Below are 13,165 nucleotides of genomic sequence, written 5' to 3' on the forward strand. Positions count from 1 at the left end.
CTCCTGCTTACACGAGGCATCACAACGTTTCACCAGGCAATGCCGGTCAACTGCTGTTTCTGTTTGAGAAATCGGTTGGAAACTTTCCTCATGTCGGCAGGTTGTAGGTGTCGCCACCGGCGCCAACTTTGTGTGAATGCTCTGAAAAGCTAATCATTTGCATATCAAAGCATCTTCTTCCTGTCGGTTAAATTTCGCGTCTGTAGCGCGTCATCTCCGTGGTGTAGCAATTTTAATGGCCAGTAGTGTACATCGAGGTGACAAAAGTCGTGGGACACCTCCAAATGGCGTGTCGAATCTCCTTTTCCGAGGCGTAGTGCAGCAGCTCGACATGGCATGGACCCAACAACTCGTTGGAAGTCCCCTGCACAAATATTGAGTGGTGCTGCCTCAACAGCCGTCCATAATTGCGAAAATCTTGCCCGTGCAGGGTTTTGTTCGGGAACTGACCTCCCGACTGTGTTCTGTAAATGTCCGACAGGATTCATGTTGGACATTCTCGGGGGTCAATTGTCCAGAACGTTCTTAAAACCAATTGCGAACAATTCTGGCCCGGCGACATGGTGCATTGCCATCCATAAAAATTCCATTGTTATTCGGGAATATGAAGTCCACGAATGGCTGCAGATGGTCTCCAAGTAGCCGAACACAAACAACCATCGGTTCAGTTGGACCAGAGGACTCAATCCGTTCCATGTAAACACAAACCACACCGTTATGGAGCCACAAGCTCGGACACATTTTCACATTGAATCCCCTGAGTACCAATGACAGCTCCGCCAATGCTCTGCCCTTCTATACCTTGTGCACACGATACTACCACCATCTGTATACGTACCCATTGTTATCCCATGACTTTTGTCATTGTATTACAAGGTATTACAACGGTCACCCAGAAAGTAAGTCACTACTTTTTTTCTCAGTTCACAACAATGTTGCAAGTGTGAAATACTAGATACGAATCCAAAACGTTGTCAGTGAACATGCCGTGTCAAATTCTGATAAAGTCCCAAGCTTTCTATGGCCGCCTTCATCCTCGTTGTCAGAGATTAAGCCTGACCGTCGTGAAATTGCCGAAGCACCAACATTTATGCCCAAAGAACGGCACACGATTGACTGAATTACATCATGATGGCATCACAGAAATAGCGCCTACTGAGGTGGCACCCTCTTTGTCCATATATTATGTTTACACTGATTTCAGTGTTGGCTTTTCTTTTCTTCATTGTTATTTCATCCCTGACGTCCGACAAGGAAGAGACTTGGGCTGTCAATGGTAGAATATTCCGTTCTTAAGCCAAGAGCTGGTTCAAATGGCTCTGAGCACTATGGGACTTAGCTTCTGAGGTCGTCAGTCCCCTAGAACTTAGAACTACTTAAACCTAACTAACCTAAGGACATCACACACATCCATGCCCGAGGTAGGATTCGAACCTGCGACCGTAGCGGTCGCGCGGTTCCAGACTGTAGCGCCTAGAACCGCTCGACCACCCCGGCCTGCAAGCCAAGAGCTTTTGACAAATATAACAAAGATAGAAATGTTATTAAAGGAGCAACGTTACACAAGGTTTTAAAAACAATAAGTACAATGAATTTTGTAGGTGTCTACATAAAAAATACTTAGACTGTTTTCTTTTTTACATTAAAAATCAAAGGACTAACAGCTAAAAAAAGGAAATATATGCATTTTAAAAACATATTCCAGCAGGGTGAAATTCTTCTAGGAAAAACAATTGTGCTTTCACTTAAAATCTGAAGGACTTGCAAATGGAGAGAAGGACTTCAAGAGGAGAAAATATGTGCCATAGGGTCGATAGTTGTGGACAGAAAAATGTAGGGGTCCTTTAAGCAGGGAAAGTATGGAGGTGAAGGTAGTTGTTAGGATGGAGATTGAGCAGACAATAGGTGGTAAAGACCGTGGGTGAGAGGACAATGGTGTGTGGATAGGATAGTGGTATCAAGAGGAAAGGGATGAGGATACTTAGAGAAGAAAAAGGAGGGAGGAGCCCCCAAGTGGAGTGGGATAGGTGTGAAGAAAAGGCATAGCAGCATACCAGGGCTGGCGATAAGAGGAGAGACATTGGTCTATTTTTGGTATCTAGTTTGCAGATAGCATAGAAAATGTGGAGGTGTCCGATGTGGGTGGAGAGGGTTGGGAATTTGGTAAGATATAGAGGATCCATATGGGGGAAGATAAATGGATGTGGAAAGCGAGACGAAATTGATGGCGTGTGAGAAATTGAAGGGACTTATAGAACGTTGGTGAGGTGAAGATCCATGCAACATTTGAATATCAGAGGATGGGCCAGATCAGAGGTGAATTTAGAGAGAGTGTTGGGATTTCTGGAGTGTAGGGTAGAGGGCGAGGAAAGCGGTGTCATCGGCATACCGAAGGATGTGGAGTGACGGAGGTGATTTGGGTACATCAGCATTATAAATGAGGTGAAGGTGAGGAGAGTGGATGAAGCCTTGGGGCACTTGTCCAATGTGATAGAAGGTACAGGAATTGGTATTGTTAACCGTGACAAAGGATGGCGATTAGACAGAAAGGATGCAATAAGATGGACAAAGTTAATTGGAAGTACATATGTCTGGAGTTTAAAAAGAAGACCAGAATGCCAGCCACAGTCGTACACTTCCTCGAGGTCGAGGCAGACAAAGACAGCAGATTTGCGGGAGCTGAGCTGTTAAGGTAGCAGATGGGTGAGGCGCAGCAGCTGGATATCAGAGGAAAAACTGGGATGGAAGCCACAGTTGTTAATGGGAAAGAGGTAGTATTGGTTCAGGTGTTGATGGATGCGCTGGGAGAGGATAGGTTTGAATATGCTGCTAAACGCTGAGGTGAGGCAGATGGGGCAGTAGGAGGACATGTCAGCAGTTTGAGGAAAAGTAGGATTTTAGAAGTTTTCTTGTTTAAGGATAGTGGGGGGGGTTACAAACGTGACTAGAAACGAGAGGGGGCATTCTTTGAGGTGTCGACAGGTAACACAGCAGTAAGTAGGAAAAGTGTTGCACTTTTTGTGTTTTTGTGGAGTACTTGTTTTATGCCATGTGCTGTGATTGGTGTATTTAATTTTGTTTGTGGTAAGTTTTCAATGAATTGGAAGCTGTGAGCCATTGCCAGCACAGCGAAGTTTGTGTGAGACGACACAACAACACCCAGTCATCTAGAGGCAGGGAAAATCCCTGACGGCGGGTCAGGGAATCGAACCCGGGACCCCGTGCGCGGGAAGCGAGAACGCTACCGCAAGACCACGAGCTTAGGAGAGACACCCGTCAAAATTACAACAGCACAACTCCAGCAATTCGTCCAACTATTCTGCATAAAGTGGTAACTACAACTCTGCTGAACACCCCAAGCATACCGGTAAGGAGCATGAATTGTCGAATGAGATTTTCACTCTGCAGCTGAGTGTGCGCTGATATGAAACTTGCTGGCAGAATAAAACAGTGTGGCGGACCAAGCCTCGAACTTGGGACCTTCGCCTTTTGCGGGCAAGAGCTCTACCATTTGAGCTACTCAAGCATGACTGACGACCCGGCCTCACAGTTTCAGTTTTGCCAGTACCTCGTCGAGAAGAACTTCTGTGAAGTTTGGAAGGTAGGAGACGAGGTACAGGCGCAAACTGCCAGTAAGTTTCAGAATGAATTGTTGATTTCGGGATAATGACAAGTTCAAACCTGTCTCCTGGGGCAAGAAGTTGGTGGCGAAAATTATTAAGCTAGTTTTATGAAATGTAGTACTGCTGATAATAACACTTCTGGCCATTAAAATTGCTACACTACGAAGACGTGCTACAGACGCGAAATTTAACGAACAGGAAGATGATGCTGTGATATGCAAATGATTAACTTTTCAGAGCATTCACATAAGGATGGCGCCGGCGGCGACACCTACAACGTGCTGACACGAGGAAAGTTTCCAACAGATTTCTCATACACAAACAGCAGTTGACCGGCGTTGCCTGGTGAAACGTTGTTGTGATGCCTCGTCTAAGGAGGAGAAATGCGTACCATCACGTTTCCGACGTTGATAAAGGTCGGATTATAGCCTATCGCGATTGCGGTTTATCGTATCGCGACATTGCTGCTCGTGTTGGTCGAGATCCAATGACTGTTAGCAGAATATGGAAACTATGGGTTCAGGAGCGTAATACGGAACGCCGTGCTAGATCCCAATGGGCTCGTATCACTAGCAGTCGAGATGACAGGCATCTTGTCCGCATGGCTGTAACGGATCGTGCAGCCACGTCTCTATCCCTGAGTCAACAGATGGTGACGTTTGCAAGACAACAAACAACTGCACGAACAGTTCCACGACGTTTGCAGCAGCATGGACTATGAGCTCGGAGACCACGGCTGCGGCTACCCTTGACGCTGCATCACAGACAGGAGCACCTGCGATGGTGTTCTCAACGACGAACCTGTGTGCCCGAATGGCAAAACGTCATTTTTCGGATGAATCCAGGTTCTATTTACAGCATCACGATGGTCGCATCCGTGTTTGCCGACATCGCGGTGAACGCACATTGGAAGCGTGTATTCGTCATCGCCATACTAGCGTATCACCTGGCGTGATGGTATGGGGTGCCATTGGTTACACGTCTCGGTCACGTCTTGTTCGCATTGACGGTACTTTGGACAGTGGACGTTACATTTCATATGTGTTATGACCCGTGGCTCTACCCTTCATTCGATCCCTGCGAAACCCAACATTTTAGTAGGATAATGCACGACCGCATGTTGCAGGCCCTGTACGGGCCTTTCTGGATACAGAAAATGTTCGACTGCTGCCCTGGCCAGCACATTCTCCAGATCTCTCACCAATTGAAAACGTCTGGTCAGTGGTGGCCGAGCAACTGGCTCGTCACAATATGCTAGTCAGTACTGTTGACGAACTGTGGTATCGTACTGAAGCTGCATGGGCAGCTGTACCTGTACACGCCATCCAAGCTCTGTTTGACTCAATGCCCAGGCGTATCAAGGCCGTTATTACGGCCAGAGGTGGTTGTTCTGGGTACTGATTTCTCAGGATCTACGCATCCAAATTGCGTGAAAATGTAATCACATGTCAGTTCTAGTATAATATATTTGTCCAATGACTACCCGTTTATCATCTGCATTTCTTCTTGGTGTAGCAATTTTAATGGCCAGTAGTATAGTTGTAGTTCGCCGGTTAACGTTTCCCTAGTTACCCTTCGGAGCACCGTGTCGCGTAATTTATCACTAAGAGCCTGGACCGTGAGTGATTCTTTCCCGGATGCCACTGCGGCGCCAAGGACGAGACAGGAGGAGCGCTCCAGGCTGCGGCCGCTGTGGACTGAGGTCGTCGGCCGGTGGCGAGGGAGCGGCGACCGCTGTCTGTCGGCTCCGGATGTCATCCTCTCGCTCAGCTTTCATCGAGACACAGAACGTGTCGTTATACTCCACACGCACGCGTCAAGGTCAAACACGAGTAGGCTGCGTAACGGGACATACGCAAGCCGTTGTAATGGCCTCAACTACACTGAAGCGCCAAAGAAACTGGTATAGGCACGCGTATTCAAATACAGAGATATATAAACAGGCAGAATACGACGCTGCGGTATGAAACGACTATATAAAACGACAAGTGTCTGGCGCAGTTGTTAGATCGGTTATTGCTGCTACAATGGCAGCCTATCAAGATTTAAGTGAGTCTGAACGTGGTGTTACAGTCAGCGCACGAGCGATGGGACACAGCATCTCCGATGTAGCGATGAAGTGGGGATTTTCCCGTAAGAACTTTTAATAAGCGTACCGTGAATATCAGGAATCCGGTAAAACATCAAATCTCCAACATCGCTTCAGCTGAAAAATGATCCTGCAAGAACAGGACCAACGACGACCGAAGAGAACCGTTGAACGTGATAGAAGTGCAAGACTTCCGCAAATTGCTGCAGATTTCAATGTGGGGCCATCAGTAAGGGTCAGCACGCGAACCATTCAACGAAACATCATCGATATGGGCTTTCGGAACCGAGAACCCCACTCGTGTACTCTTGATGACTGCGCGACACAAAGCTTTACGCCTCGCCTGGGCCTGTCAACACCGACTGGAAACATGTTGCCTAGTCGGACGAGTCTCGTTTCAGATTGTATCGAGCGGGTGGACATGTATGGGTATAGAGACATCGTCAATATAAACTAAAGACTACGCCTTGTCGATTTAGTCACGTCCCTCTCTCCATTGTCATCCTGTTCAATTCTTCATACGGTTTTATCCCCATATCTTCTTTGATGTTATTAAAATACGTTGCTCTTTGCCTGCCTCTTGGTTTTTTTCCCTAAAACGTTTCCTTCAAATACATTCTTTAGGAACTGGTTGTGTCTCGTTATGTGCCCTATCATTTTTCATTTTCTTTTATGGAGACAACCTTATGAATCCATGGACCCTGCATGTCAGCAGAGGACTGTTCAAGCAGGTGGAGGCTCTGTAATGGTGTGGGGCGTGTGCAGTTGGAGTGATATGGGACCCCTGATACGTCTAGATACGACTCTGATTGGTGACACGTACGTAAGCATCCTGCCTGATCACCTGCATCCATTCATAACGGACTTGAGCAATTCCAGCAGGACAATGCGACACCCCACACGTCCAGAATTGCTACAGAATGATTCCAGGAACACTCTTCTGAGTTTAAACACTTCCGCTGGCCACCAAACGCCGGAGACATGAACATTATTGAGCATATCTGGGACACCTTGCAACGTGCTGTTCAGAAGAGATTTCCATCCCCTTGTACTCTTACGGATTTATGGACAGCCCTGCAGTATTCATAGTGTCAATTCCCAGCGGCACTATATCAGACATTAGTGGAGTCCATGCCACGTCGTGTTGCGGCACTTCCGCGTGCTCGCGTGGGCCCTACACGATATTAGGCAGGTGTACCAAAACTCATTGAGCCACACAAAATACAGTAAAATTGTGTGTAAAACTGGAGCTCGAAGCCAGACATTTGCCTATAGCGGGCAGGATTCTACCTAAGCACCCCTCAGGCACGTCTGCGGGGACTTCGTCTAAAAGCGCAATCAGCGACGGACAAACGTCCACCGTCGAATCTCGGTCTGTCGCAAGTCTGTGGGAAAGTTTCGGTGTTGAGGTTGCGTTCGCACTGCAACAAATGTCTTTGTACACACCTATTTCCGATGTCAAGAAAATGGTTCAAATGGCTCTGAGCACTATGGAACTTAACTTCTGAGGTCATCAGTCCCCTAGAACTTAGAACTACTTAAGCCTAACTAACCTAAGGACATCACACACACCCATGCCCGAGGCAGGATTCGAACCTGCGACGGCAGCGGTCGCGCGGTTCCTGACTGTAGCGCCTAGAACCGCTCAGCCACTCCGGCCGGCCTTTCCGAGGTCAGTTGCGGAGTATTCTACGCACTCAATTCTTCCCTGTCGTTGCACATTTCACGTTTACAGTCTTTTTCCCTCACTTTCTCTGTTTGCTTTCTTATTTAACTGCCTAACTTGGCTGCCTGTATTGTGCCGCACATCCTGCTAGTGTTGATACCGTACGGTTTCCGACATAAGCCTGTGACGAGGACAGCGAAGATCGATCGCCGAGCAGCGGTAAAGCTGCGCTACTTGCCGTTGGTTACCTGCAGTGCCTACCTAGGTGGACAGGCTGTCAGGCAGGCGAGCTTACACAAGGCGCCTGGGGCTTCCTCCGCCTCTCTATCCTGTTAGTGCAAACACGTAACTGAGTGCATGTTGCTGAAATAAGGTCGTTTCACACTTGTAACGGACCGTCGAAACATTCCACAATGCATTTGAAAAGGCGGCATTCCACACACCGTCAACGAAACGGAGCGCGATACGGAGAATGTTTTGATGTTAACGATGCTGGGGGCAACTGTGTCGTCGCCTGCAAACATCGGAAGATAACCTATTTTCGCCGCGCTCACTCCTGTTGTAACACTGCATTTCGTGGCTTTTTTTTTTCTCAGTCTTTGTTTTATTAATTTGCCTTGTTTTCAAGACACAATGCAAATGCTCTATCACGACTTGGATCTTTTTTCCATTGAGCTTTCTCCCACAAAAGAGGCCGGCTATCTGTAAGCTGACGGTTATTTAGGTTTTACAATATGCTGAACGGAGAACGAGCCTACACTATGTAGGAATAAGACCATACATCGATGAAACAATTTTCATTAAATAACCTTTCCTTTAAAAAAGACACCTCTTTTGCAGGGGAGAAATACAGTTGTCTTTGACGTAAGCAAAACAGGCTCTTTGTATTGCTTATTGTTTGATGCGTTTGTATGTATACGGGGTGTAACAAAATGTACGGCACAAATTGCAGGACACATACGTCACACGTAGATGAAGAGATTATGTTATACGAACATGGGTGTAGAAACGCTTTGTTTCCGTGTTACAACTCACTTTCTACAACTCAAATCATGGGAAGCACACACGAACAGAACGCACCAGCCTACTGCATGAAGCTCTTTCTCACAGATGTTCAATATGCCATCTGTGGGCACTGATACATTCATTAGCCCGCCGTCGTAGCGAATCTTGGTTGCGCTGATGTATTCCTGGAGTACTGCGTATGATTTCGCAGCCTTCCATAATACGGGAACAAAGACTCTTGTACTGGGGTCCTATACACAAGAGCTTTCAAATTCCCCTACAAATAAAAGTCCAGAGGATTTAGGTCCGGGGAGCGAGACGCCAGACAATTGGTTCTATCTCTACCCACCCGGCATCGGATCTGTTATTTAGAAGCCGACGGACATTAACACAATATTGAGAAGGTGCTCCATCGTGCATGAAGTACATCTTTCGTCTCACAGCTAAAGGCACATCTGCTTAGACATCAGGTAGAACATTCTTTACGAAATAATGCTATGTTTGTCCGTTGAGCCTGGGTGAAAGAAAGTGCGACCCTCCTAAAGTCACCTACAATGCCGCCCAAACATTGACAGAAAATCTTTGTTGATGACTGGCGTCACCAAGAGCGCATGTTCCCCGTGACTCTAACGTTCTGGTCTTGCGTGTTTGCCATGGTTTATGAGTTGGAGAAAATGAGTTGTAACATGAAAACAAAGTGTTTCCAGACACATGTTGATATAATATTATTTCTTCATCTACGTGTGATAAACGTGTCCTGCAATTTGTGCCGTACATATTTTTTACACCCTGTACGGTTCTTTAATAGATAAATGTCAGAGTTTTTGAAATGTTTGAAGGACACTTTTCCTCTTATTCCATTTTTCAGCAGTTTACGATACAAAATTTACGAAGAAAAGCAGTTGCGAAGTTAACTTTTCGCATTAACAAGGTTTATCGTTGCCAATTCCTTAATTCTAACTCTATATTTCGACTTTGTATCACGGATTGTGTCTCGTAAAGACACTTCCGCCGTTCGATACTGGACTAAGCGAAATTACATTTTCCATTACGTCTAGCGTGAATAAACCATCATTCGACGGCCACTTTGTCTGCCGTTCCGTTCCGAGCGTTCAGGATAATGCAGCAGGTAAACATACAACAGAACAATGTCGACATTAACGTTTATTTGGGTAAAACGCTACTTCGGCTTTCGGGCTTACGAACTGGCGGACAGGCTAGCAGAGGAAGCGATTAGTAAATGCAGTCACGAGTATGATAAGGTCCAGATCTTAGACTTTATTGAGAAACTGTAGACAAAGTTACCTGCTATCGTGTATTGTGACAACAATGGAGTACGAAGGAGGTGGTATTACGGTATGTGTGTTTTTTTTTTTTTTTTTTTTTTTTTTTTTTTTTTTTTTTTTTTTTTTTTTTTTTGTCGTGAGGTAGTGGCCCTCTTATTGCGCCTAATAAAACTTTATATCCAGAAGGATAAGAACACATTTTACAACATTATGTACTGCGTATTAATGTCCACAAAATAGCTGTCCGGATACTTTTGACCAGATAATATATGTCGATTGACGCTTTCTGCTGTCTTCTCAATGCAATTGTGCATGAAATTTAAAAGTATGCCACTAATTACCGACGGGCAGTATAAAATGAAATAAGGCGTGCAATTGCCTTCTGGTTTTACGCAAATGTAGACTGTTACGTTAGTTGTTGAATCACATTTCATTAACTGCTATGTATTAGATTGTTCCTGATGTCTGCATGTCATATGTGAAGCATTAAAGGAACTTTTGTTTATCAAAGCACACATAAGGAAAATAAGATCGATAAAGTACGATTAATAGAGTGTAAAATACACATATTACCTATCACATAGACTACTGGATAAAATTTTATGTATAGATTGTTGGAGGGGAGATAGTTTAATCGAGGGAATCAACGGTTTTCATTTATTGGATTACTGCATCAAAGGCTCATATAATAACAGTGATACATCAGCGATGTAATTACAGCTACCTTCAACGTAAGCCACGAAGAATTATCATGTCTTTCGAAAATACTCAATTCTGCCTTATTCAGCACAACAGATATATAATTTTTGTTTACTTTCATTGATGTTTATTGTGCTGTTCCTTTTTAATGAAAATAAATGCAAGAATTTGTACCTCTGCACTCTGTTTCCTCGTGACAGAAACCAGTAACGAGTTTATCGTAATGCGGGAGCTTCGAGTGCTTCAGCAGTTTTTAACCAAAAATAGCTGCCATTTTGCACTGTGGATCTCTTGGATCCCACAAACACGTGTGATACCTATATCCTTCTGTTTGCAACATTACGTTCTCTTTTGAGAACTCCATCGCTCATGCCGTTGGCGTTCAATAACAAAAGTAATCAACGAAACTGTAAAAACCGTCAAACTTGCGCTTAAGTTTGTCTTTATTAAACCGTCAAACTTGCACTTAAGTTTGTCTTTATGAACTGATGACTAGTTTCGGGCCTTTTCAGTCCACTTTCAAATCATCCACATGTGTCATACATCAATATCCATTACGTGTGAATGCTGGCCACATAGCATGTGTGTGTGGCTGATTGAAACATATTTACAAAACGATCGTGATGTGGTGCATACAGTACATTTCGACTGCTATAAACCCCATTTTACTTTTCATAAATAAATCGAATGGCACATTAAAAGGAATATGATTCGTCTGAAATATCAACTTTTCTGTCTTATGTCATCAGTCTTCAAACTGGTTTGATGTGATCCTCTATGACCTCACCCGTGTGCAAATATCTTTATCTCAGAGTAGCTTCTGCACCCAATGTCCTCAAATCTTTGTTGGATACATTGCGATCTCTGTCTTGCCCTACTGTTTTTAGGCTTCCGTGCCTCAGTCGGTAAAAAGGCAGCTCTTACAGGATCACTTCGTTGTCCAGCCGCCCGTCTGTCTGTCTGTCCTACTGTTGAGATGCCTTTATCTGAGGAACGGGCAGACGTGTCAAGTTGAAATTTATGTAATACACTAAGTTCAATGTTCTCCTGGCGGTGTAAAACAGTTACACTTCTAAGTCAATTTAATCAAAAGACACGGTCGTTTATGTCACATATTTTGAGACTCGCAAACTCACTCATCAAAACCTATAGCTTACTTCCCGTTGAGCTAAAAATCATGAACTTTGGCGAGAATCAAGGCTTCACAGTACAAGTTTGTTGTTCGACTTCAAACTTAAAATTAAAACATTCTCGAAAGGCATGGACTTCCCGTGACCGACACCTCGTCTATATCAATGTCGATAACAGACAAAAATCATCGAGATTCTCGGTTCCCCGAGTGGATGAATTGTCTATATGCATAATTAAGTTTGTATGGAACCCTCAGAGCGTTCTAGTTAGTCCCAGATGACTGAGTGGATATCCTATCATCTCGTCCCTTCTGTCTTTCCTCACCGAGTATGCAGAGAAACTCCTCTCCTTATCGGCATCCTCAGGTAGCACCACATCTCAAACGCTTCGAGCCTCTTACGATTTTCCTACAGTCTGTACTTCACTTCCATACTCTGCTGTGCTCTGGGTGTCTATTCTCACAAATATCTTCCTCAAATTTAAGTCTGCACATTATAGAAGTTTACATATTTGAACGATTAATGGCAGTAAAGGTAACAATAGAAAAATTCGGAGTAGGAATTAAAATCCATGGAGAAGAAATAAAAACTCTGAGGTTCGCCGATGACATTGTAATTCTGTCAGAGACAGCAAAGGACCTGGAAGAGCAGCTGATCGGAATGGACAGTGTATTGGAAGGAGGATATAAGATGAACATCAACAAAAGTAAAACGAGGATAATGGAATGTAGTCGAATTAAATCGGGTGATGCTGCGGGAATTAGATTAAGAAATGAGACGCTTAAAGAAGTAAATGAGTTTTGCTATTTGGGGAGCAAAATAACTGATGATGGTCGAAGTAGAGAGGATATAAAATGTAGACTGGCAATGGCAAGGAAAGCGTTTCTGAAGAAGAGAAATTTGTCAACATCGATTATAGATGTCAGGAAGTCGTTTCTCAAAGTATTTGTATGGAGTGTAGCCAAGTATGGAAGTGAAACGTGGACGATAAATAGTTTAGACAAGAAGAGAATAGAAGCTTTCGAAATGTGGTGCAGCAGAAGAATGCTGAAGATTAGATGGGTAGATCACATAACTAATGAGGAGGTATTGAATAGAAACCGAGCGAGGTGGCGCAGTGGCTAGCACACTGGACTCGCATTCGGGAGGACGACGGTTCAATCCCGCGTCCGGCCATCCTGATTTAGGTTTTCCGTGATTTCCCTAAATCACTCCAGGCAAATGTCGGGATGGTTCGTTTGAAAGGGCACGGCCGACTTCCTTCTCCGTCCGTACCTAATCCGATGAGACCGATGACCTCGCTGTTTGGTCTCTTCCTCCAAACCAACCAACCTACCAACCTATTGAATAGAATTGGGGAGAAGAGAAATTTGTGGCACAACTTGACTAGAAGAATGGATGGGTTGGTAGGACATATTCTGAGGCACCAAGGGATCGCCAATTTAGTATTGGAGGGCAGCGTGGAGGGTAAAAATCGTAGAGGGAGACCAAGAGATGAATACACTAAACAGATTCAGAAGGATGTAGGTTGCAGTAGGTACTGGGAGATGAAGAAGCTTGCACAGGATAGAGTAGCATGGAAAGCTGCATCAAACCAGTCTCTGGACTGAAGACCACAACAACAACAACAACAACAACGATTAATGCATTCTTTGCCTGTGATAGTC

This window comes from Schistocerca serialis, chromosome 6 (assembly GCF_023864345.2).
Source record: "Schistocerca serialis cubense isolate TAMUIC-IGC-003099 chromosome 6, iqSchSeri2.2, whole genome shotgun sequence".
NCBI classification, from domain to species: domain Eukaryota; kingdom Metazoa; phylum Arthropoda; class Insecta; order Orthoptera; family Acrididae; genus Schistocerca; species Schistocerca serialis.